The sequence below is a fragment of the Epinephelus lanceolatus genome, chromosome 23 (genome assembly GCF_041903045.1).
Source record: "Epinephelus lanceolatus isolate andai-2023 chromosome 23, ASM4190304v1, whole genome shotgun sequence".
Lineage (NCBI taxonomy): Eukaryota > Metazoa > Chordata > Actinopteri > Perciformes > Serranidae > Epinephelus > Epinephelus lanceolatus.
The window spans coordinates 9,001,101-9,025,676 of NC_135756.1; the positions used below are offsets into that span (position 1 = coordinate 9,001,101).

Here is a 24,576-nt window from a genome sequence, read left to right on the forward strand (position 1 = left end):
GAGGAGAGGCATTAGAAATACACAGACAGAAGTGTTCAGGGAATAAATAAAAGCGGCTTAAAATCCAAGAATGTTGCCCTGGAGGCTGGGATATCCCATTGCTCAGCAGACGGTTTGCAGCACAAAGCGTGGAGGATTCAAAATTAAAAGGGGTGAGTCAACAGACCCCAGAGGAAACAAACACGGAGAAAATGACATGCTCTGTCTGCACTTCACCAAAAGTCTTGTAAAGAGGTGGTTCTCCTCTGATACATTGCAGATCTGAGGAGCTTCATATGCTTGTGTCACCTCCTCTCAATAATTGAGAACGTAAGGGAAAGCCGAAGCAGATTTGCTGATACTTTGTAAAGCGGTTGAAATGCTCCACCTCTTATTAAATGAGTCCAAAGTTTTTAAATAACGAGATAAACGTATGTAGAAATAACCACTGTGAGCAAAAACCTTAACTTCAGACTGTTGGGGTTATTTTCAACGTTTTTTTCCACACAGATGACATCAGATTGTGCAGGATTTCTTTATATGCTCATCTGCTGCAAGTATTTACATTACATACACTGCTATATATAGCTATGTGCTAGCATCAGGTAAACATGTACACTTGGTTGAAGACGCTGAATATGTTGTAAATTTCTCCCTGATTTCAGATCAGATTCCTGCTGGAACATGTCTGGTTGTGATTAGAGGCTGTTGTTGGTTATTTTTCATGGTAGTGAGTGCCACTATTCTCTGCTACAATCATTCCCTGGATGCAGTGCAGAGACCCTGAGACACAAAAGACCCGGAAATGCTGACTGACCACAGCGGACAGGGCTTTTTTAGGAGGGGCAGGCTAAAGAGAGGTGCTAAAACAGAGTGCTGTAGACAGAGGGTGATTATAGGCGATCCAGCACAGACAGTATGAGGAAAATAAAGCCTTTTTTTTTTACATTAAAAGTCCAGTGTGTAGGATTTAGGGGGATATATTGGCAGAAACAGTGTATAATATAAAAGTGTATAATCACCTGAAAATAAGCACTATCGTGTCTTCGTTACCTTACAATAAGCTGTTTATATATCTATGTAGGGAGCAGGTCTGAGGTCTGATGTCTAATGTTGCACTGCCATGTTTCTAAAGTAGCCCAGAACGGACAAACCAAACACTGGCTCTAGATAGAACCATTCGCATTTTTGCGTCTGCCACTGTACTTAACAGTCCCTCCGCCACAAGCAGCATCAAAACAACACTGAATTTTTAATGTGAAACTACTTTACTTAGTGTTTTTACCTGTTTTAATCACCTGGCCAGTTGTTTTGGAGAGGAGGAGACTTCTGTGGATAATTCAACTCATGGTAAAAACTTCCTGAACATCTGGATCTGAAATTAGCACCGATTAACAAGTGCTGGGCTAGTTTCAGAAGTGTCTGACAAACACTGATTTGTCAAATGAAACTGCTTTATTCTGTGTTTTTACCTGTTTAAATGACCTGATCTGCTTGTTCTGGAGAGGAAGAGACCTCTGCGGATAATTTGGCTCCCGGTAAACACTTCCTGAACAATACACACTGAAGGAATCCTAACCGGGAGAAGTTTCAGCTGGTTGCAGTCTGCATTCTCACCACTAGATGGCACTAAATATCCCTAAATCTTACACACTGTTCCTTGAAAGCGCCTAAACATGCTCTAGTAGATATCTGAATCTGAAAATGAGCATAACAGGTTCAATTTAAAAGGTAAAGGCTGGATTACTTGTAGATTTCCCAACATTTGAATCTTTAAATCATCACAACTAATAATTAACATGGTAAGAGCAAAAAACGTTACTGAGTGGGCCAATGTGTGAAGGTCAGAGATCAGAGTAAACACAAATCAAAGTGTCTAGTTCCTCCTCTGTGCCTTGACCTTCCTTTCTGATCCTGACAGGCATCCTAAATTACTTTATTGCAGTCAGAAGCCATCAGTGGGAGGTCAGAGAGCATGTTGTATAACACAGAGCTGCGTAACAGTGGCAACAGATATCTTTAGCTGCAATACTGAACATGGTTCACTTTGAAAAATCAGACAAGCAAGATGCATTATTTATCATCAGTCTATCTGTCTGCAGCCCTGTGTGTATGCCTACAGTTTGTTTGAAAATGTGTTGCCAACAACATGAAGGAAATTCTGGAGGAATAACTACTGATGACCTGATTGTCAAGGTGAGGTTGACACCCACAGATCAGGAGAGCCATTACAACAACAACATGTGCCGCAAAGGAAAACACAACAAAGGTTAATGTGACTCAGACAAGACTTGCTGAAAAGCACGGTGAACCTCTGATGATCCATTATGGCATCATCATCTCAGGGAGGCAGAAAGGCCAAAGGAGTGATGCGGATCTTGTTGTTTGTTGTTGGACAGGTCTGACACTGTGGCACACACTCGCAGTGTCAGCAGAGAGTACAGGATTTAGCAAACTCAAAAGAAACAGTCAGGTATCTGATGCAACACAGGCACAACAGGATCCTCAGTTTGTGGTGCATTATATTGGTCTTAGCTCCCGGGTAGCCACACATGTGTCACAGAACTGCAGCATATTGAGTTTGGAAACTGAACAATGACTTTGAGGTTGAGATGCTGACATTCAGCTTTAATTTAAAGGTGTTTACACCCATGTCAGATAAAAAGTGTAGCAGCTGCAGCCCTTTTTATACACCGTACCTTAATTTTATGAGGCAGAAAGTAGTTAGACAAGCTAACAGGAACATAAATATGATGTACACGTCATTGGAGCTTACTGTCCAACCCACAGACATCACCAAACACTTTGTATCTTCCCTAATGATGCAGCCGTTTTCATGAGGCCGGCGCAGTGAAGGAATTCCCCCGAAGGTGATTAAGAGTGACTCAGCAGAAGAATATTACAGCCATGTTTTGTTGTTCTTGCAAATGACTTCATTTATCCCGATTTTAGTACTTGGAAAATAAGCTTTATCGTTAGGCTATTATTTGGTATATTGTTGCTTTTCAAATTACAAACAAATTGAATACTTGTTCATTGTTAAATGCACAACACAGAAGAGCGATGAGGCACAACAAGGAAGGCAGCAGTTTTTCAGCTGAAGCCTTATGGTTGCTTCTGGTTGCTTTGATAACTCTGTATGGGTTCGGTATTAATTTCTTCTATGCTTATGTTGTTGTTCAACAATGTGACAGTTGGTCTTTGTGGTACTTGTCCTGCCCCTCCTTCACTATGATTGGACAGCTGAGTAAAAAGTGACAATGGCGAGTGGTCGCACCTTTTAAGTGTAAATACACGGCACTCACATGAAGAAATAAGAACAAACCTGAACATAGCGGTCATGGCAGTTGCGAGCCATACCCTGCGGTTGGCTTGTCAATAGCGCGGTATTGCAATACTGTGGTTATCGCAACAGCCCAAATCTTCATTCCTTGAGCGCAGGTATGAGTTTTGTTTTAAAGTTTTGCATATATTGTTGAATTTAGGACTTTGGATAAGATTTATAAATCTTGTCAAATATTTGATGCCAGCTTCCTGTACTTGAGAGTAGGCACGTTCCGGTTACTGGTGTCACGGTTTACCACGGTAAAAGAATGTCATGATGTCACTAACCGCCCATTTTCCATTCTGACGGTAAAGGCCGACGGTGTAACCTACGCTACGTTTCATAAATGGGAACCTCAGGAACTCAAAACTCTGAAATAACTCTGTGCCAGTCGTACATTTTAACTGGCACACACTCTGAAATCATGCACGTGCAGCCGCTGCAGTCAGCACAATTACTGGGGGGGGCAGCCCCAGTCAGTCAGTCAGTACGTCAGTAATCAGTGTAAATCCACTCACGTGCAAACTGCAAACATGGCTGGAGGAGGTGAAGCTGAGCTTTTCCCACCGGCGAAAAGGACGAAGTCGGTGGTGTGGGACCATTTTGGCTATCAGAAGAACCCCCAGAGCCAAGGCAAAGACCCGCTCCTCCTGTGCTGGGCTCCAGTTTCCAGGCCGTGTTCACAGGCTGCTGCGCAAAGGAAACTATGCGGAGCGTGCCAGTGTTGGTGCCCCCGTCTACCTGGCGGCTCTGCCGGAGTATTTGACCGCTGAGAAATGCTGCCCACGACAACAAGAAGACCAGGATCATCCCCCGTCACCTGCAGCTGGCTGTCCGCAACGACGAGGAGCTCAACAAGCTGCTGGGCGGAGTCACCATCGTGAAGTTAAGAAACGGCTCTATTAAACTTTTAATGGGTCTATTAGCCTTCACATTAAAACAACTAGGGTGATGATGCGTTGCACTGACAGGAGATGCCTGGTAGTGCTGTCGCTCATGAATGGTCAAACGAATATTAGCCTACCGTTTTAAAGTGTAGAGCACAAAAATAGGACGACACCTGTTATTTATTATTATTATTACCTCGGTAATACTGGTTACCGTGGTATTTTTGCCCAGGGTTATCATACCGTCAAAATCTCATACCGGTACATGCCTACTTGAGAGTTCTCGATATATGGTGCAAGGGACACGTTGTGTGAAACATACGATCAGTTGGATAGAGGTCAATTGATCAACTAGTCGAGAAACAAACCCTGGAAGTCTGAATCTGCGTTCTTGAGACTGTCACTGGTACACTAAAGTTCAAAGGCGAAAATGCTCAGCCGTGGTGCTGACTGTTTTTCTTTTTTTCCATGCAGTTGTGTCTTGTAGTGTATGAAAAAAACATATGAACACATTAAGGTTAAAAACTCTATTTTCACTGGAGGTAGTGTTTAAGAAAATGTATAAACGATCTCTGAGTCCTTCACTGTTGACCCAACATGGGTGTGAACGTCTCAGTTGAGATCCAGTGTGCTGGTGTACAGAGGCAAAGCCATGACGGACACATCATCATCCTGGTCCACTCTTTGCACTGTACTGTATCTGTGTCCACTAAGAGGGTGTGTCACAATGTTAAGAGTGACAGCTTCACACTTTCTGCTGTTGTATTTGTCTCCATGTTGCTAGAGCACCATGTTTACTCTACATATTCATATCTAAAAGTGACACGAGGTCTCATAGCGTCATGATGTAAATGAGGCTATAAGTCACTGATAAGCTGTGACTGAAATCACACCCTTCACATTCACTTAGTCACCATTCCCTCCATCATAAACACTCAGTACTGTGCTTGATTAATGAGTCGTTTATTAGATGTCAGACACCATTATTTTGTGTGTGACGAGGTTCTGAACTCTCAAGAGCAGATAGCAAAGGGTTGTGTTGTGAGATTTTTAGCTAAATATAGTGCCTACAGTTGAGAGTGAGTCACTGCCCCAAGCGAAGAAGTTCAAGTGTCCCAGGGTTTTGTTGACAAGCAAGAGTAGAATGGAGTATGAGATGGATCGGCGGTTTGGTGTGGCATCTGCAGTGATGTGGGCGCTGAGCCAGAAGGCAAAGCTTTCGATTTACTGGTCCATCTACGGTCCCAACCTTCACCCTCATATTCAAGAGCTCCGGGTAGTGCCCGAAAGAATGAGATTGTGGATACAAGCAGCCGAAATGAGTTTCCCCCGAAGGGTGTCTGGGCTCAGCCTTAGAGATAGGGTGAGGAGCATCGACATCCGGAGGGAGCTCGGAGTAGAGCCACTACTCCTTCGCATCGAAAGGGGCCAGTGGAGGTGGTTCAGGCATCTGATCAGGATACCTCCTAGGCACCTACCTTCAGAGGTATTCTGGGCACGTCCCACTGGTACGTAGGAGGCCCCGGGGCAGACCCAGAACATGCTGAAGGGATTACATATCTCATCTGGCCTGGGAACACCTTGGGGTCCTCCAGGAGGAGCTGGAAAGCGTTGCTGGGAAGAGGGACGTCTGGAATACTTTGCTCAACCTGCTGCCCCGCGATCTGACTTCCAATAATAATAATAATGGTTAAAAATGGATGGATCCCATGGGATACTGTTCCTCATCAGCCACTTTTCTGATAATGATAATCATAAACTAGCATGTAACTCTGACAACTATTGCTGCCTTGGTCACACAGCAAACCTTTCCATCCTTCCTGTGGAGGCTGGTCATCTACTGTGGCTCTTCTATCCATGCAGCAGAGGAGATGTGTCCGTGAACATCATGATAAGAACCAATAGGAACTAGTACAACAGGTTCTGCATCAGGTGTTTCTCACCACATTCTTCTCTGACAGAATATATTATCCTCAGACTTCCCAGTACATTTAATGGCTGTCAGGTTTTCTCCATATAAATGATGTAATGCTGTAAAATGCAGATGAAAACACTTGTGGAAACGCAGGTGGTGTTTCCAGAACCTGCTGCCTTGTGTTAGTGTTTAAGTACACAATGTAAAAGTAAATGTAAATTTTACGTCCAGTGCTCAGAGCTTTTATAGCTTTTATTTTACTGTTTTTAATGAAAATTGAAAATGTGTATTCCATAAAAGCAGATTTTTTTTCCAACAAAATGTTTAGCAGGGGTGGTATTGATGTTTTCTAATGGTAGGGATCTTTATTCTGCTATGAACACTACAGGAAAATCTTGAAGTGTAAATATTCATGACTTAACAGAACCCGGGTGTTCAACAAGTGGTTCACAACCCCTAGAACATCCTCAGAGTTACTGTAGGGGGTGCCAAATTATTTTTAAATTTAATTTCATTCTCATTTGATCATGAGCTAGCTTGCACTAAATCACTGTGCAGAATGTGCAGCTGTACCTTGTGTGTCACAATGGATCATTTGGTAACTTCTGAAGCAAGAAACTCTGACATACCGTCAACCTCAGAAACCACCAACAAAAGTGCAGAGGGTGAGGCTAACTCACCCCAGCCACGCAGCTACGGAAATGCGCAAACGAGAGAAGACTCAAACCCTAGCCTGAGTGTCAGACTGAAGCTCCCAGAACCTTCAGTCTGACATGGCTTCCATTGAAGGTGATTTACAAGGGGGAGGGAATTTGATTTTTCCCTAACCAATCAGTAGAGATCAACGACTCACCCAGAATCTGACATCATTAGTATCCATGCCTCGGGGGTGCCGAAAACAAGCGAGCATTGCCCGTTTAAAATGTCTCCGTCGTCGTGCACGCCCAGCTGCATCGCCATTAAATCCAGTTTAGCAGCTTCCTTAATTTGGTCCTCCATTAACGCGAGTAGTGGCGAAATACCTCGATAGCATCGTTAATGTGATCTGTAGAATCTGTAGCGGGGGGACTGGTGGTGTCCTCACCAGTTACCCACCGGCGTACAGCTTGACATCAGCGTGGCGCTGATTGGCTAATCGCTAGACCCCCGGCGTTCATTGGTCCGTCCATCGTTTGGACGAGATAAATCGCAAATTCATTGAAGTATGCCAGACCAGTAATGCAAGCCTACTCAGTTGAGTGGGCGGGGTCTATGGTCTGGAACCAGGCTACTCAAACCCCACTCACCAGGGTCAGACATCTCACTACAGTAGCCAGGCACAGATACAGTGCAGGGTCCAGTCTGTAGGATTTAGAGATATATAGGCAGAACATAATATTATTGGTATGCTTTCTTTAGTGTATTGCCTGAACATTAGAATCATTGTGTTTTCGTTACCTCAAAATGAGCTGTTTATATCTACATCTAAGTCGGCCACTGTAGTTAGCAGCCTCTTCCTGACAACCAGCGTCAAAAACAGATAATTTTTTAACATGAAACTGCTTTATTCAATGTTTTAACGGTTTAAATCGCTGCATCTGTTTCTCTTGGAGATAAAGAGCACGCTGTGGAAAATTCAGCTCCCTGTAAAAACTTCCCGAATGTCTGGATCCTAAGTTATCAGTGAGAAAAGGTGAGCACACATTAGCAGATGCTGGGCTAGAAGGCCGCCTCCGACATGCCAAACAGCGTAAGAGAAACACTGATTTGTAGGAAGGATTTTACCTGTTAAAATCACCTGGTCCATTTGTTTTAAAGATAAAGAAACCTCTGTGGATAATTCGGCCCCCGATAAAAACCTCCTGAACGATGAACACTAAAGGAGGTCTACCCTGCAATCTCCACCGGTGGATGCCACTAAACCCCCCAAAATCTTACACACTATTCCTAAAAGGCTTAAACATGTATGTTTAACATTAAAACATTATGTATAAATGTAAGAATGTGCCAATAATAGCTATTTTAATAGCTTAGTATTGTGTGCATTATAAACAAAAGGTTATTGTAGGCCCATGTGCAGCTCAATTTTATACAGTATACTCTACGTAGTAGGGGGTCTCCGTTTCAGCTAAGGGGTCCTTGGCCTGAAAACCCCCTGCACTAAAACAACAAACACACCTTTTAAGTGTCCTAGTTTATTGTGTTGTTCAGTATTGTGAGCTGCCACAGATATTTGCCCTTCTAGGGAGGATAAATTAAGCTGTACTGAAAATTGTAGAAATGGTTTCACAGAAGGAAACGAATGTGCACGTACTACACACTCGTATTATCCAAAAGAGCCTCCAAACAAAATGCCAAAAGTAATTTGCCAGCGACGGGGAGCTGGAATGAGAAAACGAGGCATTTTGTGGCAGGTACAGTATAAGATCGCTCCCTCCAGTACTGTGTGTCAAGTGGCACACTGCCTTGGTAAACACAACACACACACACAGGAGTGCACGCACAAGCACAAAGACACTCAGGCTTCAAGGCATGAGCTTGATAATAGGTAGGCCCTTCTGTCAGCTGAAGCAGGTTTCAGGCTCCTTTGTTGGGAGGAAAGGCTTAAAGATCAAGGCTTCGTGCATTTGGCAGTTTAGCGCCACATATTTATTCCATTTCAAGGGTTCAACTTGCATTCCTGAGCTGTTTCACTGAGCTGTGTTTTCAATACTGTGTCCTTTTGAAGTGCGACGTTCTGGGGGGTAAATTGCCACACGTCTATCTAATATTCGGTCTGTCGAAAGTAGGAAATTAAATCAATCTGCTGGTGTTAAAAATGTTTCCAATTCAGCCTAAATTACCACATAAATCGTCATACTTCTTGCTTTATTAAATCTTATTTGTTTTCATTCGAGGGCAACACAGGAGCCAAGAGCACCAATAAAGTTCAGTACTGAAATATTTTTCTTGCAGCTCAGTTTGAGAAAATTAAGTTTATCCTCTCCATGGAAAGAAATGAGAAGTAAAATCGACAAACAAAACACTGGCGAGACTCAAAGACATCATCCTGTTCAGCCAACATTCCTCCGTCTGAGTCTTTGACTTTCCGTCTTTAACCCACAGGAGGAAAGTGATGTTTGTTCGTCCTTCCTCAAAAGCAGGTTCGGTTGCATGTGTGAAACCAGCTCATCTGATACACTGATGCTTCTCGGGAGGAAGCAGTTTGAGTGAGATCCATGGTGACATAACACACAGAGGCAGTGCGTGAAACCTGTTAGACTGCAGACAGAATCAGTCTGTTGGTGTGCATTCACTCATACAAATATCACTGAGGCTTATTGTCCCCCATGCAATAAAACGGCAGAGTGAGCAGAGGACGGAGGCTGCGTCAGAAATGAAACCTCAGACAGAAGTGGTTTTGTGTAACTGACTATAACTGATGTTTAAATTATTTTACATATTAAGTGATTATTGAAATATAATGTGTCAGATTTTGACTAAAAATACCAGGAGATGAATTTCAAGGCTTTTTATTCTGGCATGAGAACATAAAACTGCCTGCCGAGCCGCCTGTTAATGACACTGTGGGCTAATGGGCATGTAGCTACCTCCATGTTTCAGATGATACGTCATGTTTGTAGTCGACCAATGAAGATGAGTTTACATATCACCTTGGGTTCGTCCTTCACCTTCTCAAAATGATCCCACACTTTGGATTTCCTGCCCAACATGTTGTTAACTAGCCTGTGGAATAACCGTAGGTACCAGCCCTGGAAATTAACCTGACTCCTGTCTGACTGCTGAGCGTCCTTTCAAATTGAATTCCCACATGGTCCAGTCATATAGGTTTGGATTTATTTTGACAAGGTGTAGCTCCTGATAGAGTTTCACAGTTTTTTTTGCGACTAAGCGACCTATGACTAGTGGCCTTTCTGGTCGACTAATATTTAGTCGACTATTAGGGGGCAGCCCTAAAATAAAAGTCTGTTGTGTACATTTTGCTGCTAAGACTAATACTTGCTACTTTTTACTCTACTTTTCACATTAGGAATTAAAACGAGACCCACTGTGGCCAGAGGGGGAAATTAAATTTGCTTTTATTTCCCAAGATTATTGTGCTTTAAAAACCTTGTTATAATCATATATACATTACAGTAGCAGAACTAGATATGAGCCACACATTGAGGTAACTTTCTCATACTCTCTCTCGTCGTTTTTAACTTATTTTATTCATTTCAAAAGTTGCAAAGTCTTGGTATAAAAGAAAGACATCTAATTTTGTCCCTCACTGCAGAGCACAGACGACAGCACCCAGAAGACTGAAAAACAGGCATACCAAATGTGCACCAGAATTTAAAATAGAACAGAGTGGGAAAATGGAAACTGGGGTCTCTAAGTAATTCTACTTTAATGAATACAAACAGACAGGCTCCCAAATGCCTTATCATGCAGAGTGGCCTGATTAGGGCTGACTCACAAATTCCCCACAGTCGTCAGCAAACACACAGGAATGTCCGACAAATAGGTTACACGTTACAGATGCACAAAAATCACAGCATACACTCACCCACTCCTCTAATCCACCACTGTGTTGCTTAACACCCCCTGCAGTGTGTGTTTGTGTGTGTCTGCATGCTGTCAAACTAGCAAGACGCCGGCAGCTAAGCAGAGGAAAAAGTTCCCCAACAACCACATGACGACGGGACGGGGGACTTATCTCCAAAAAAAGCGGAAGCATGAAACCGATTATTGCTTATCTCTGCATGCCTCCATAAACTATTAGGATTAAAATCCCAAACAGTACATTTCTATAAGCTGCATGTCAGTTGCCACAACACACACCAGATCGTGTTAATGTTCTTGCTGTGAATGCTGGTAATGAGGAGGGAGAAATACCAGACAGAAGCTAGGGAAAAAAATGTGTAAACGAACTTAAACAAAACGTGTAAAGTTTCTGAGTGAAGATGGTCGGTCTTGAGCTTTCATGGCAAAACAATGGCCTGAATCCAGGGTCAGATGAGGACAGGGCTATTCACTGTGACACTGTTTTGTGCTTGCAGAGGAAACAGTCAAAGTGGTTCTGGTTAAATATTCACATGGTTTATGAAGCACGCTGGATTTAACCAGTAAATTCAACATGGCCTTTAAACACTGGACTGATGCAAATTCCAGAGGATCAATAATTTCTGTTCCATTTAGAGGCTTATTTTAGATTCTCAAGTTGACACCAACACACAAACTCATGCCAAACTTGTTCATCCTGGACACACACTCGCAGTTAAATATTAGCCACAAAGACAGCAATCGTGTCACTCGAGCAGCGGCAGTGAGGTGAGTAATGTCTCATGCAGCGTCCTGATGCTTCTTGGTGAGGAAACCGCCCACAGCTGAGTCTCAGTGGTCGCCCATGCTGAAGCTATACTACCTTCAGTTGACCAGAGTTTTGGGATAAAGCGCTTGAGATGTGAGCGCTCATAACTGCTGAGCTGTATTAAAGAAGGAGGGCAGAGAGAGTGAGGCGGCCCTGCAGGCAAAACAGGCATGCCTGGTCTTCATGTGTGCATGCGACGCCAACGCTCGGAGGCAGCGCAGCTTTTGCGTGACTGTGCGTTCTTGTGCATGCCGTGCAGGGGCTACGTTGTTCTTCAGTAATCATCTACAGTCTGTTCTGCAAAGTTCCTGAGCAGCCATAACTGAAGAGCAGCGACCCGGATAAAATGGACTTTAAACTTTGTGTGCAAATAACAGCAAAACTCAAACAGTAAGCATCAAACAGGAAGTTTGGATACATGTAATACTACTGTGGCACCAAGGCAAACGACAATCAGGGAAGCTGCTGCGCAGCAGTGTCAGCCTTTGTCTGCTCTAGGTTTTCAGCGACATTCTGGTACTGACATCAATTTTGTCAGAGTTGATTTAGCTCCAGATTATGCTACTGCTACCGCTACTGTCAACAGACAAACTGCAGCTCTGTCTGTTTTAGTTAGACAAACCTTTAAATTAAAGTCTTAGGACCTGTGTCCACATAGCGCCTCTTTCTGAGCGCCAGAAGAAGGCCAGCGTCTTTTTTCAATTGTTCTCAATGAGGAGAGCGCGTCTGCGGCCGCCGCTCATCCTTTTTTGTGCGGCCACTCCGAGCATTTTGAGTTGAAAATCTCTGAACTTTTCAGAGAGGCGCTGGTGTCGTCACCGGCGCTTTTTCCAGGCAACCAATGATATCGTGGAACTCGTCACCCTGGTAACCAGAAAAAATGGAGGAGAAGCTGGTGCTGGCCGTGTCCGTCTATCCAGAGTTGTATGACATGTCACACAGACATTATCATAACAGAGACAATAGCTATATAATTTAATTTTAACATTTTTTTCAATCTTGTCCAATTTCTCATTTTATTTTATGGAAGTGATCAATGTAAGTGCACTTGTCGTAGAGCCGCCACAACGGTTTTTATAATGCAAATAACTCTATTTAGATAAAACCTACAAGCTTCTCTTCCTATGGCTTTTCCTAAAAATGTGTCTTGTATGTTTTCTGAAGCCTTTAAGTTACAAAAATGAAACACACTACACTGAGCATTTATACCTCCGACCACTGCTGAAAATTATACATTTTAATACATACAGTTAGGCTATATACATATTGCAAAACTCTGTAAAAGTACACCAAAGCATACATTTTCGTTTCCAAATATTTATTTGAAAACGAAACCATTCATACTGTCAGTAAAAAAAACAGTTTGTTGATAATAAAAAACGAATGTAATCTCAACAGTGACCGCGCCAGCCGCCGGGACTGCGGCACTTGGAGGGGCGATCTAATCCCGGCGGTCCTAGTGTAAAGCACCACGGACAGCGCCAATACATCTATCGCTGTATCTTAGAGGCTCTGATGCCTGAGTCAGAGCATGTGAGCGGCGTTGGAGCTGGAGCTGCCTCAACCATAGGTTATTGGTAGGAAGAAAAATGGCTGCTGACAAAACTGTCACTGTCAACTGCATCCAAGCGCCGCAACGATCTGCCAGACCATCATATGTAACTTCATTGTTTATGCTGCCCGTGTGCTCAGAAGCACACAATGAATGCATTTTTGAGTAGGCTAATTTCCGAGAAGTTATGATAAAATAAAAAAAAGGATTACAGACTATAGAATAGGACTGACAACCTCTTCAATGTCTCATGTCAATTAATTAACACTATTTGTCAGCTTTTTATAATTCCTTTTTTTGTTGTTGCCACTGCACTGCTGCTGCACACACACGCGCGCGCGCACGCACACACGGCGCGGTCACTGTTGAGATTACATTTGTTTTTTATTATTAACAAAATGTTTTTTATTGACCGTATGTATTTTCAAATACATATTTGGAAACGAAAACGTATGCTTTGGTGTACTTTTACAGAGTTTTGCAATATGTTTACCTGTATGTATCAAAATGTATAATTAATAAAACTAAACTAATAAAACATGATGATGACTTCACCAGCTGTAGCATTAAAAGATTAACACAGTATATGTATCACTTTAAACCTGCAAAACTGCGCGGCTATAGGAACTGTCAAGATATTGTTGTCATAGAAACAAAAACCCTTGTGAGTGTTTTTTTTTGGGGGGCGCAGAGACACTTCATCCCAGCGCTCCGCAGCGCCCTTCCAGCGCCTTTCTGCCAGAAAAAGGCGCTATGTGGACACAGGGCCTTAGGCTTTTTAAAAAAATGAAATACCTCATCTTTAATCATGATGTAGTACTGAGATCTATTTCTTTTGCAAGATGGTAAAATGGACAAAGGAAGTGCTGACGCTTTGTCAGTGCTAGCAACTGTGTCTGTGAAGCATCTTTTAGTTAACTGACATGATGAAACAATAAAGAGAGGACGCAGACGTACTGGTGATTCCCTTCTTATGACAATACTGTACATTTAGACACTATGTTTTGAAAGGGTTTATGAGCCCACGATGTTCAAATCACGAAAATATCTAAAACTGTATGCCGTGTTTTCAACCTAACCACAAATGAGTTGGCTATCTTGTGAAATGTCTCACACTGATTGATCAGACTCTCAACATCCCCTCCATGTTGAGTTGGAGAGTTGTTGCTTGCACTGAGCGTTACAGATCATCCTTTGTTCCATCTGCTATTACTTTTCTTAACCAGCGCTGACCAATAATTGTCCATGATTTACCCCTGACAGTGTGATTCTGTATTCTGTGTGTTATGTATTGTAATGTCTGTTTTGTTTTACTTATGACTACTGTCTGTGTCCCAAATCCCCCCCCGAGTTTCAGTAATAATGGCGAAGAAATACTTGCTTTGGGGAACGGGACACATCAGGGGTCTAAATACTTTTTTGTGCATGCTTTAAAAATTACATGCATCGATTTGTTTTTTTTTACCTGCAAAGAAAAAAAAAAAAAAATCTAACTGCACCACTTGGTTTACTTTTCCGTCTTTTCACTACCCACCTCGGCCGCATCCAGTAAAGCAATGTCCAGTGAAACACCTTCAAATTTTACATGGTTGTAGGACCATTTTGAGCAGTTTCTGAAACTTCTTCTTTGGTGACCTGACATGTTCAAAAAAGCTTACTTAATATATGATGACAGATGTCGACTCTGTAGTCTTTCATTGTCCTTTTAAGTTGCTCCATGTACTGGCACCGTAACAGCACAAATATACAGGCATCAAAATTTGAGCAGCAGCTGTCTGGATCGAGTTTTGCACATTCTCATACTCTATCTTGTCTGTTCCTGCCCTGTCCCTGTCTTCTTGCAACATTATTATATGGTTATAAATGTGTTTTTCAGAGTGTCAGAAAATGGAAATGTGGTGTGGGAGCGTGTGAAAAGTGTCAGCTGCATGAATCTGAGCCCTGCATAACATATTCTAATGTACAAAGTTACAAGCCCCGGTGAATGTAAAGTTGAATTACGTGCACAGCTCAAATTTTACGTGTATATACACATGGTATTTCAAGTCTTGCACATGTAAATATAAAATCCTCTATTACAGTATTTGCAATGTCAACTTAATCCATTCATTTTTGGAAGTTAAGAAACTGTTTGGAAAAGACATAAACACACAGGATGTATTTTTTGGGAAGAAAAAAATACTTTACAACTCAAGATAATTCATTATATCAATGCAAAAATCATCCAAATTAATCCAATATTAGCATAAATCAGTCCCACGTACTGATTTACAAGATTCACCACAATCAACCATAAAGCAACCAAAGCGATAGTAACCACTGTATTACCACCACATTTGTATCTGATGGTGTATCGTAGTGAGTTGTTCCACTTGTGGGCAGACTCCCTCTCACACCCTCTTTAGCTCTAATCCAGTGATCTAATGCCATCTGACAACATAATGGACGCTCACCTAGCCAGGGGTCACGTTTATGGGGGCTTCAAGTTTACGTAACTGAACAAAACCACGTGCCACGGCCCATTACAAAGGTGCTGCGTGTTTTACGAGGTGCTGAGAGACCCCCAGGTACCTGTATGGAAAGGGGCCGAGCTGGTAACGACTTCATCGCAGAAGCAGCTCTTCCCCCTTTCTCTCCCTTCTGTCGTCCTACTTTAGAATTCAGCTCAACTGGGGACTTTTATTTCCATTAGTCACTCCTTTGAAACTTTTCCAGTGACAGTGGCGCTCGTAAACAATCCAGAGTTCACGCCAGTAAGGCAGCCACACAAAATGTTCTTCTTGGGAACGGGTGCGTCTGGTTTTGGGGAAAATTCACTCAGAGAAACACGTGTTTTAATTAAAGAGTTTAGCATTCCTGTTGTTCTAGAGAAAAGAAGGAAACACAACACCCTGCCTAAATAGCTCCTTGCTTACCTAAGTCCATGATAAAATCCCTCTGGTATTTACTGTGATGATGTGACCTTGTTTGGAGAAGGGTTTAACAGCGAGTGAAACACGCTCCACCACATGCAAATTAACATTCTTGCATTCTTTTGCACAGCTGGGAATTGACAGCCTATTTATATTTGATTAATAAACAAGTGCAAGGATTTAAGGAGTGTAGTCACAACGTTCATCAATTGGGATGTGAGAAAGTGTCACAACTCATTTTAGATCTTTTTTAAGGAGTATGTGACTTTAATTTTTGCTGTCACTTTGTTGTGTGGAACAAAAAAATGAAAGAAATGCACCAATACACAACTTTTAAACACCTTCAGAAAGCTATTAAAACAAAAAAAGAGGCCTCTACTTTAACACATTTGGTAAAAGAGTGTCTGAGTATACTACTGTATACTCAGACATTACTGCGAAGGCTAAAAGTAGCAGCAGCAGAAGTAAAGGCCACCCATGACACAAAAACACACATTAGCGCTCATTTCATTAAACCAGAGTCAAACCATGCATTAGACTGCGACTGCACTGGAGTTAAACAGGATCTAATGTTGTCCAAACTCTGCTCTCAGCGTGGCCTTTCCATAAACATACAGTGCAACTTCACTCTTCACTGAACATCAGCACAGAATAAAATGGAGCAGAAATAAATTCGGGCACAAGCAAGGCAGGGGGCATTAGCTGATTAATGTCAGTCCAGGCAGTTTTTAGGTGAGCAGATGAAAGAGTAGGAATAATGACACAACTGAGCATCTGTACAAAATACCCTTAAGGTATCGATCGAAATAACCCAGAACCAAGTAGTGTCAAAAAGTCTCCAATCAAACAACACCTGGATTCAATCATTTTTGTACCCAGATGTTGAACAAAATAACTACTTGTATGGTTTTGCCCACAGCCAATCACCGCAAGTGTTCTTTGATTTAATGGAACATGTGATTCGCCTACATCTGCAGCAGCTACAACCCATACAGTCTGTGGTGTGATAAAGTCAAGTTTGGTGTATTTCACAGATTTGGCAGTTCAGTTCAAGATGCCACAAAAATGTTCAAAAGTATTGACTTGACAAGGGCAGCATCTACACACCTCACACAGTGAGTGGAGGTACAGTACAGGCCAAAAGTTTGGACACACCTTCTCATTCAATGCGTTTTCTTTATTTTCATGACTATTTACATTGTAGATTCTCACTGAAGGCATCAAAACTATGAATGAACACATGTGGAGTTATGTACTTAACAAAAAAAGGTGAAATAACTGAAAACATGTTTTATATTCTAGTTTCTTCAAAATAGCCACCCTTTGCTCTGATTACTGCTTTGCACACTCTTGGCATTCTCTCCATGAGCTTCAAGAGGTAGTCACCTGAAATGGTTTCCACTTCACAGGTGTGCCTTATCAGGGTTAATTAGTGGAATTTCTTGCTTTATCAATGGGGTTGGGACCATCAGTTGTGTTGTGCAGAAGTCAGGTTAATACACAGCCGACAGCCCTATTGGACAACTGTTAAAATTCATATTATGGCAAGAACCAATCAGCTAACTAAAGAAAAACCAGTGGCCATCATTACTTTAAGAAATGAAGGTCAGTCAGTCCGGAAAATTGCAAAAACTTTAAATGTGTCCCCAAGTGGAGTCGCAAAAACCATCAAGCGCTACAACCAAACTGGCACACATGAGGACCGACCCAGGAAAGGAAGACCAAGAGTCACCTCTGCTTCTGAGGATAAGTTCATCCGAGTCACCAGCCTCAGAAATCGCAAGTTAACAGCAGCTCAGATCAGAGACCAGATGAATGCCACACAGAGTTCTAGCAGCAGACCCATCTCTAGAACAACTGTTAAGAGGAGACTGCGCCAATCAGGCCTTCATGGTCAAATAGCTGCTAGGAAACCACTGCTAAGGAGAGGCAACAAGCTGAAGAGATTTGTTTGGGCCAAGAAACACAAGGAATGGACATTAGACCAGTGGAAATCTGTGCTTTGGTCTGATGAGTCCAAATTTGAGATCTTTGGTTCCAACTGCCGTGTCTTTGTGAGACGCAGAAACGGTGAACGGATGGATTCCACATGCCTGGTTCCCACTGTGAAGCATGGAGGAGGAGGTGTGATGGTGTGGGGGTGTTTTGCTGGTGACACTGTTGAGGATTTATTCAAAATTGAAGGCACACTGAACCAGCATGGCTACCACAGCATCCTGCAGCGACATGCCATCCCATCCGGTTTGCGTTTAGTTGGACGATCATTTATTTTTCAACAGGACAATGACCCCAAACACACCTCCAGGCTGTGTAAGGGCTATTTGACCAAGAAGGAGAGTGATGGAGTGCTGCGGCAGATGACCTGGCCTCCACAGTCACCGGACCTGAACCCAATCGAGATGGTTTGGGGTGAGCTGGACCGCAGAGTGAAGGCAAAGGGGCCAACAAGTGCTAAACACCTCTGGGAACTCCTTCAAGACTGTTGGAAAACCATTTCAGGTGACTACCTCTTGAAGCTCATGGAGAGAATGCCAAGAGTGTGCAAAGCAGTAATCAGAGCACAGGGTGGCTATTTTGAAGAAACTACAATATAAAACATGTTTTCAGTTATTTCACCTTTTTTTGTTAAGTACATAACTCCACATGTGTTCATTCATAGCCTTCAGTGAGAATCTACAATGTAAATAGTCATGAAAATAAAGAAAACGCATTGAATGAGAAGGTGTGTCCAAACTTTTGGCCTGTACTGTACATGTACCTTTAACCTTGGTTTGCGAGCTGCCAATAAACACAGAGAAGACAAATAACAACTGCAGCACACTGTCTAAAACATGTCGTGGTGTGGACGTCTTTTACAGTTCCAGAGGAAGACAATAGGATTGCGCCAAGGGTCTGATCTCCGACCGCCCGACAACGGTTACACACAACACTGCAGAAGTCAGCTCTCAAAAACAAGAGAAACAAGTAACAAAATAGTGGAAATGTTACTTAAATCAAACAAAACGATCTGCCAACAGAACAGGGAAAAATTCACTTGCCAAACTTTTATTAAACATGTAAAAATATCTTGTCTGAAAGAACCCACAGATATCTCAAAACAAATGCGGCCCAACTAAAAACAGGTCCATTAATCTTGATACAAAGAAAGGTCTGAAGTATTATTTTCTCAATATGAAGCAGAATTTGCTCAAATTTAGCAAATGCTACTCCGTCGTTCATGAAATAAGGAATTATAATTTAAAACAGTGCAGCTATACTTAAAACAAGTGTGTGGATACTAAGATACTTAAATCTCCAGTCTCCTTTTTGCCTAAACCGAGGTCTCTTGATTTTCTTGCCCAACTGCGCCTAGACAAGCCTGCTAATTTACATGTTTTCTGTCCACCACAGGACAGACATTCCCAAATTGGGATTCAAATTTGCAGTCCTGCAGTTCCCAACGTGTGTGTTCACTACTGTCATGTGCTGTGTCCACTCATGCTGAGGGAGACGGGCTGACAAAAAAGAGTTAGAGTCAAAAATATCAGAATACTTTTTAAACAATTGAATGACTTTGAAAAACAAAATGTGTGCTTTAAATGTCACTGAGTAAAACTGAAGCATAAAATTGGCAAAAAACAACTCCTTTTTCTTTTTATAGCTCCCTTAAGTAGCTTTAAGGATGTTAAAGTCGTCATTTTTCACACTTTCTGACAGTAAATGTTCTAAATCTGCTTGTTCTTAAAGGCTGCACACCATCATCAAACAGAAATATTAATATTCTATTCACGTCTTGCACATAAACTTCAAAACTTTTCCCCAAAATGTAGCTTATTATATTTGGGTTTTTTGGAAACTTTAAGATCTCCACTAAAACTTAAAATCATGGACAGCGGATTTGACCAGCAGGACAGTGGTGTTTAAGAGGTTAACACATGTTTGTATAAAACATATTAACCAAAGGATCAAGTTAGACAAGGACTCCTCTTGTCTGCCACATCCTTCTATCAGCAGAGTGTTAACTGCTCGAGCGCTCAGCACAGTATTGCATGTTAAACCTGTTGACCTCTTCGGTGACGCTGCAGACAAATAGCTGCGAGGGGCCGGCGGGCTCCACACTCCCCAGCAGCAGCAGCAGCCTCTGTGGGGCAGATCCAGCCGTCCACATGAAACAAAACGTTCACACTCCCCGGTCGGAGTGTCTGACCACGGCCACATAACTCACTAAGGTCATAAAATGCATCACAATGAGCCGTCACACCACATGTGGCGTGTCCTATGGGAAACACGCTTACATCACGGCTCCCAAAACATTTTCGGATGAGAAAACTCAGAGATGCTTAACTGCTCATCACACACACACTCACTCATTTCCACATTCCTCTGTTGCATAAGCATGTCGTGAGCAGGTCAAAGGTCAGCATCAACAACAATGGCCCCCAGTCCGAGGCGGCGAGCAGGGTGAGAGAAAGGAGACACCTTCCCGGAGCGCGGGAGGTGGTACTGATTGATGCTGTGCCGAACTGTCTTTTCTCCAGTAGAGCAGGGAGCTTTTATCGGGCCATTATGGCCTCACCAGGCAGAAGATTGGGTTCCCCTGATGCTCTGAAATCCCGCTCAACAGCCATTATGCTGCACAGAACGAGCAGGGAGATAATCCCAGGCATCTCTTTTCACACCTGTCCACTCATATTCTCGTGACAATGGGAGCTTGTGTGAGGGGAGTCTTCATTTGCATAGTTTGGTCCTCTTTATATGCAACAGGAGCAGAACGGGAAACATATGACAAAGGGAATAAATATCTGCCATGCTGCCTGCTTCAGTATTTTTATGTTTTTCTGTGATTTCCAAAGCTTGCAAAAATCTCAGTTCATGAAGATCTGAGAGACAAAGCTTCCATTATTAAAGAGAGGTTAGAAAGCATGATCTGTTATTCAGTGTCAGAGGCTAAAGTAAGTTAAACATTAGTGTTAAATGGTGAAGCTGGAGGCGATGTCAAACAATAAAGCAGTTGTGTGTCATCAGTGAAAATACAGTGTGTCAGAAAAAGGAGGAAGAATAAACACTACATTAATTTAGGGCTGGTATGATGTCAGATTTTCATTCACTACATGATTATGGTGGCCAAAAGAGTTCATGATTACAATATTATCGCAAAAACTTTGAAAATAATATCAGCCAAATTCATCTTCAACTTTGTTTACTGTGCATTTTGTTTCTTTATTTGACAAATAATTAAACTAAAAATACAAGAGTAGGGAGTTGGAGACAGAGTCTGTAACCATAACTGTACAAAATCGTACAATAATAGCAGTTACACTTAATCGATGGTAAAAAAGATAACAAGATGGCGTTGGGGAGGGAGACAAATGAATATAACAAAGAAACATAAATTATTTAAGAGGAGTTGGATTATTTACATCATATCATATGTATCTTATTAACATAATAATCAATATTTCAGTTTTAAATATAAGTTATCATCAATATTATAACAGTATATTTTATAAAATATATTTAAGAAACGTATGAATTAGAAACGATTCATTGAGTAGTCGATTGACAGGAAAATTTTAAGTATTTTTGATAACTGAAAAATCAAGACATTTATCAAGCAAAAAAAAAGCCACAAATTAAAGATTTTTAAATGTTAATATTTTAGGGCTGCAACCAACAGTTTTTCTTATTACTGATTTATCTGCTTGTAACTTTGTCTTTAATTGTTAATGTGTGGGTCATATTTTTACTTCTAGTCTTATACTAGCTGTTGTATATACCTCTTATTTTTATTTATCCTTATATTAATTGTTTTATTTCTTTATTTAGCTGTACTTATTTCTGTCTGTGACACTTAAACACCAGAATTCCCCCTCTGGGAATCAATTATTTTATTTTTTCAGTGTCACTTTGTATTGTGTGACCTTGCCGGTCTGTGAACGCAGCGCAGGTGGAACTCTGAATTTTGTTTTGTTTTTTTCCTCAGCAGCAGTTTGTTGAGTCTGAGTTGTGGGGTCAGATCAATCAGAGCTGATCAGACATATGGAGTAGAGGAAAAGCTGCTGCAGTGGTGAGTGAAAGCAAACTTTCTGTTGCTGCCCTTACACAGGTTAGAGCTAGTGCTGGACTGCAGGGTGCACAGTTTCCATGGGAACGTGGCTGGTTCCATTCAAAATAGGCTGGAAAAATGATAAACACTAAAATGAGTGCTCTGTTTCTATATGAATTAATGACGGGTTTAGTTCCCTTTCGCTAGGGATGCTTGATAGTATCAGCACTTCATTGGTATTGACCGACACTGGCTTTAAAATGAACTACTAGTCTTGGCCATCATGCGTTTTCTTATTTTGCATAATAAATGAATATCACATATATTGAAAAGCATTGTATTTTATGTCTCCATCTGCTGGCAGCCATCATGTTAGAGTATACATGCATAATATGATTTAACGTCCACTACAGAAGAGACTTGATGATTACTAAAATTAGGTGGGGAAAAAGTGGATATATCAGTATCTGTTAACGGCCAAATAAGATCACATATAAGAATCCAATATCGTGTATCCATAGCTTTCACTGCTTTCACTGTAGTGTGCTCAGACAGTGTGGTGCTCTGAATAATCCAACAATATGTACGTGCCACAGCGCTCTGAATAAGCAAATGCAGGCAATGTTTTTTTGTGTGTGTGTGGCGGTGAATGCTGATATTGTGGCGTGCCACCACAACTTAATGAATGTGTGGGAAACCCTGCAAACTGCTTGCTCTGTCTCAACAAAAACCCAAAGATTCAGCAATCACTTTCACGACTTTCACTTTCTTTTCAGTGCTACAATCAGAAATTTTATTCTACTGACCATTACATAACCCAAACTGATAAGGGACCTGCTCAAATGGCAGTCAGAGATCAGAAACCTTTCTACACATCTATCAGAGCACTCCAACTCACATAATGGGTTTCCTCATAACCAGATTAAGGTCTTATAGACGTAATCCGGACACTCCAGAAACTCCAAAGTGTCTCACAGATAAGCAGCTGACTCTGGGACATGTCTTTATAGTGTACCGTAAGACCACAGCACTCACGCTGGAATCAGAGTTCTTTCTCTCTGCCTCACTCACACAAATCAGCTCGCCTCTTCATCAGATTACCTCCCACCTCCCCCCAATAATAGTCTGTTCGCCCACTTTAATACATAATCAGCTGCCTATGGGCTCGACCTAACATATCTGGCACAGCCCAGAGTGCTGAAGCCCAACATTACAGCCTGGCTTGTGACCAGCTCTCAAACGGCTTTGCTCGGCACTGCTGAGCACCTAATAACAGGATGTGGAGCGCCAACTGAAAAACTGGTCAAACTCCAAGTTGTGCTGCCCCGAGGGCACAGAGGTCCGAGTGGCTATCAACCATAAGAGAAGGGGGATATGAGAAGCGGGGTGGTTATGGAGAAACGCTACCATCGCCTTAATGAAAAAACATTACTTCAGCTATTTTTGTGCAATTTGAGTGCTTTGTTTGAAAGTGTATTTAATCACAGCACTGGCGAGGAGAGCTTGTTGGCAGCCACGGCTTCATATCAGAGTTCCTGCATGTGTCTGAACCACAGGAATTAAGCAAGAGTGCGACATGATTTAAATTCAATAACAATGAACGCCACAGCACCGCCTTCCAATACACAGCCGACAGCCCCTCCCTCCCTCTGTTTCGTCTCCCCCGCCCCGACATCTGAGAGCTGCTCACGTTCCCCTCGCTACAGAGGGTCGATTGAACCGGACACATGTATGAGAGAAATCTGGAGACTTTTGGGAAACAAGTGCTTTTCTTTGATATGAATTATTTATGGATCTATAACACAGGCTCTGAGGGATAATGTGTTAAAGTGAGAACATTTTTCCAACATGGTCCCAAAATGTTAGAAAGAATAACAGCCAAAAAACTAACCATAATATACACACCCATATCAAATATCACACTATAATGTAACAATCACTACCTTTCACAAATGATTTGTGACCTCACATTTCAAATAACCCCTGACTCGACCCCTGTAACTCCCTATGTGTGCACACAACTTGATATTAAAAGAAAGCTGCTCCACTGTTTCTCTTCCTGCTACTTTATTTACTTTCCTTAACTTTATATGACTGCACGCGTTGTGGTGTCAAAGCCATGACTATAATTATCTATTATTAGCATGACAAATACATCAAGTAGGCCAATTTTATCAGCTGGCGTTAGCTTATCACACACGTTAAAGTGCGTACATGTCACCTGATCGGTAATAAGAAATTGCAAGACAAGGCAAGACTGGTAAATGAAGGATAAATTAATTCACAAAGATGCATGAGGCTTTTAAATAATCTAGAATCAATTTAAGGTTGTTTAGACAAGTTGTTCACACTATACAGTACTTGTTTAAATGTTTTAGCTCATTTTATTTTGTTTCCAGTAAAGTTAAACATTAGTAATTTACTGCTATATTTGCTGTTAGTGCTACATTTTTGACACTTTTATTCCCCTAAGAGCTTAAAAAATAAGTCCATTAGTTTATTAGACCATCACCAGAAAGTTAATTATCTATTTTGATCATTTAATTATTCATTTGACTCATTTATCAGATAAAACAAAACATAGATTTGCTAGTTTGAGCTTCCGAAATACAAGGGTTGTTTTTTTTTCAGTTTTATGTTGTCATAAAG

At 41.7% G+C, this 24,576-nt stretch overlaps 1 protein-coding gene across 1 annotated transcript in view; it reads right to left on the minus strand.

Moving 5' to 3' along the window:
- pawr (PRKC, apoptosis, WT1, regulator) overlaps positions 1-24,576 on the minus strand; it is a 126,178-nt gene that overhangs the window by 100,140 nt on the left and 1,462 nt on the right. The gene's annotated exons all lie outside the window — the stretch shown is intronic.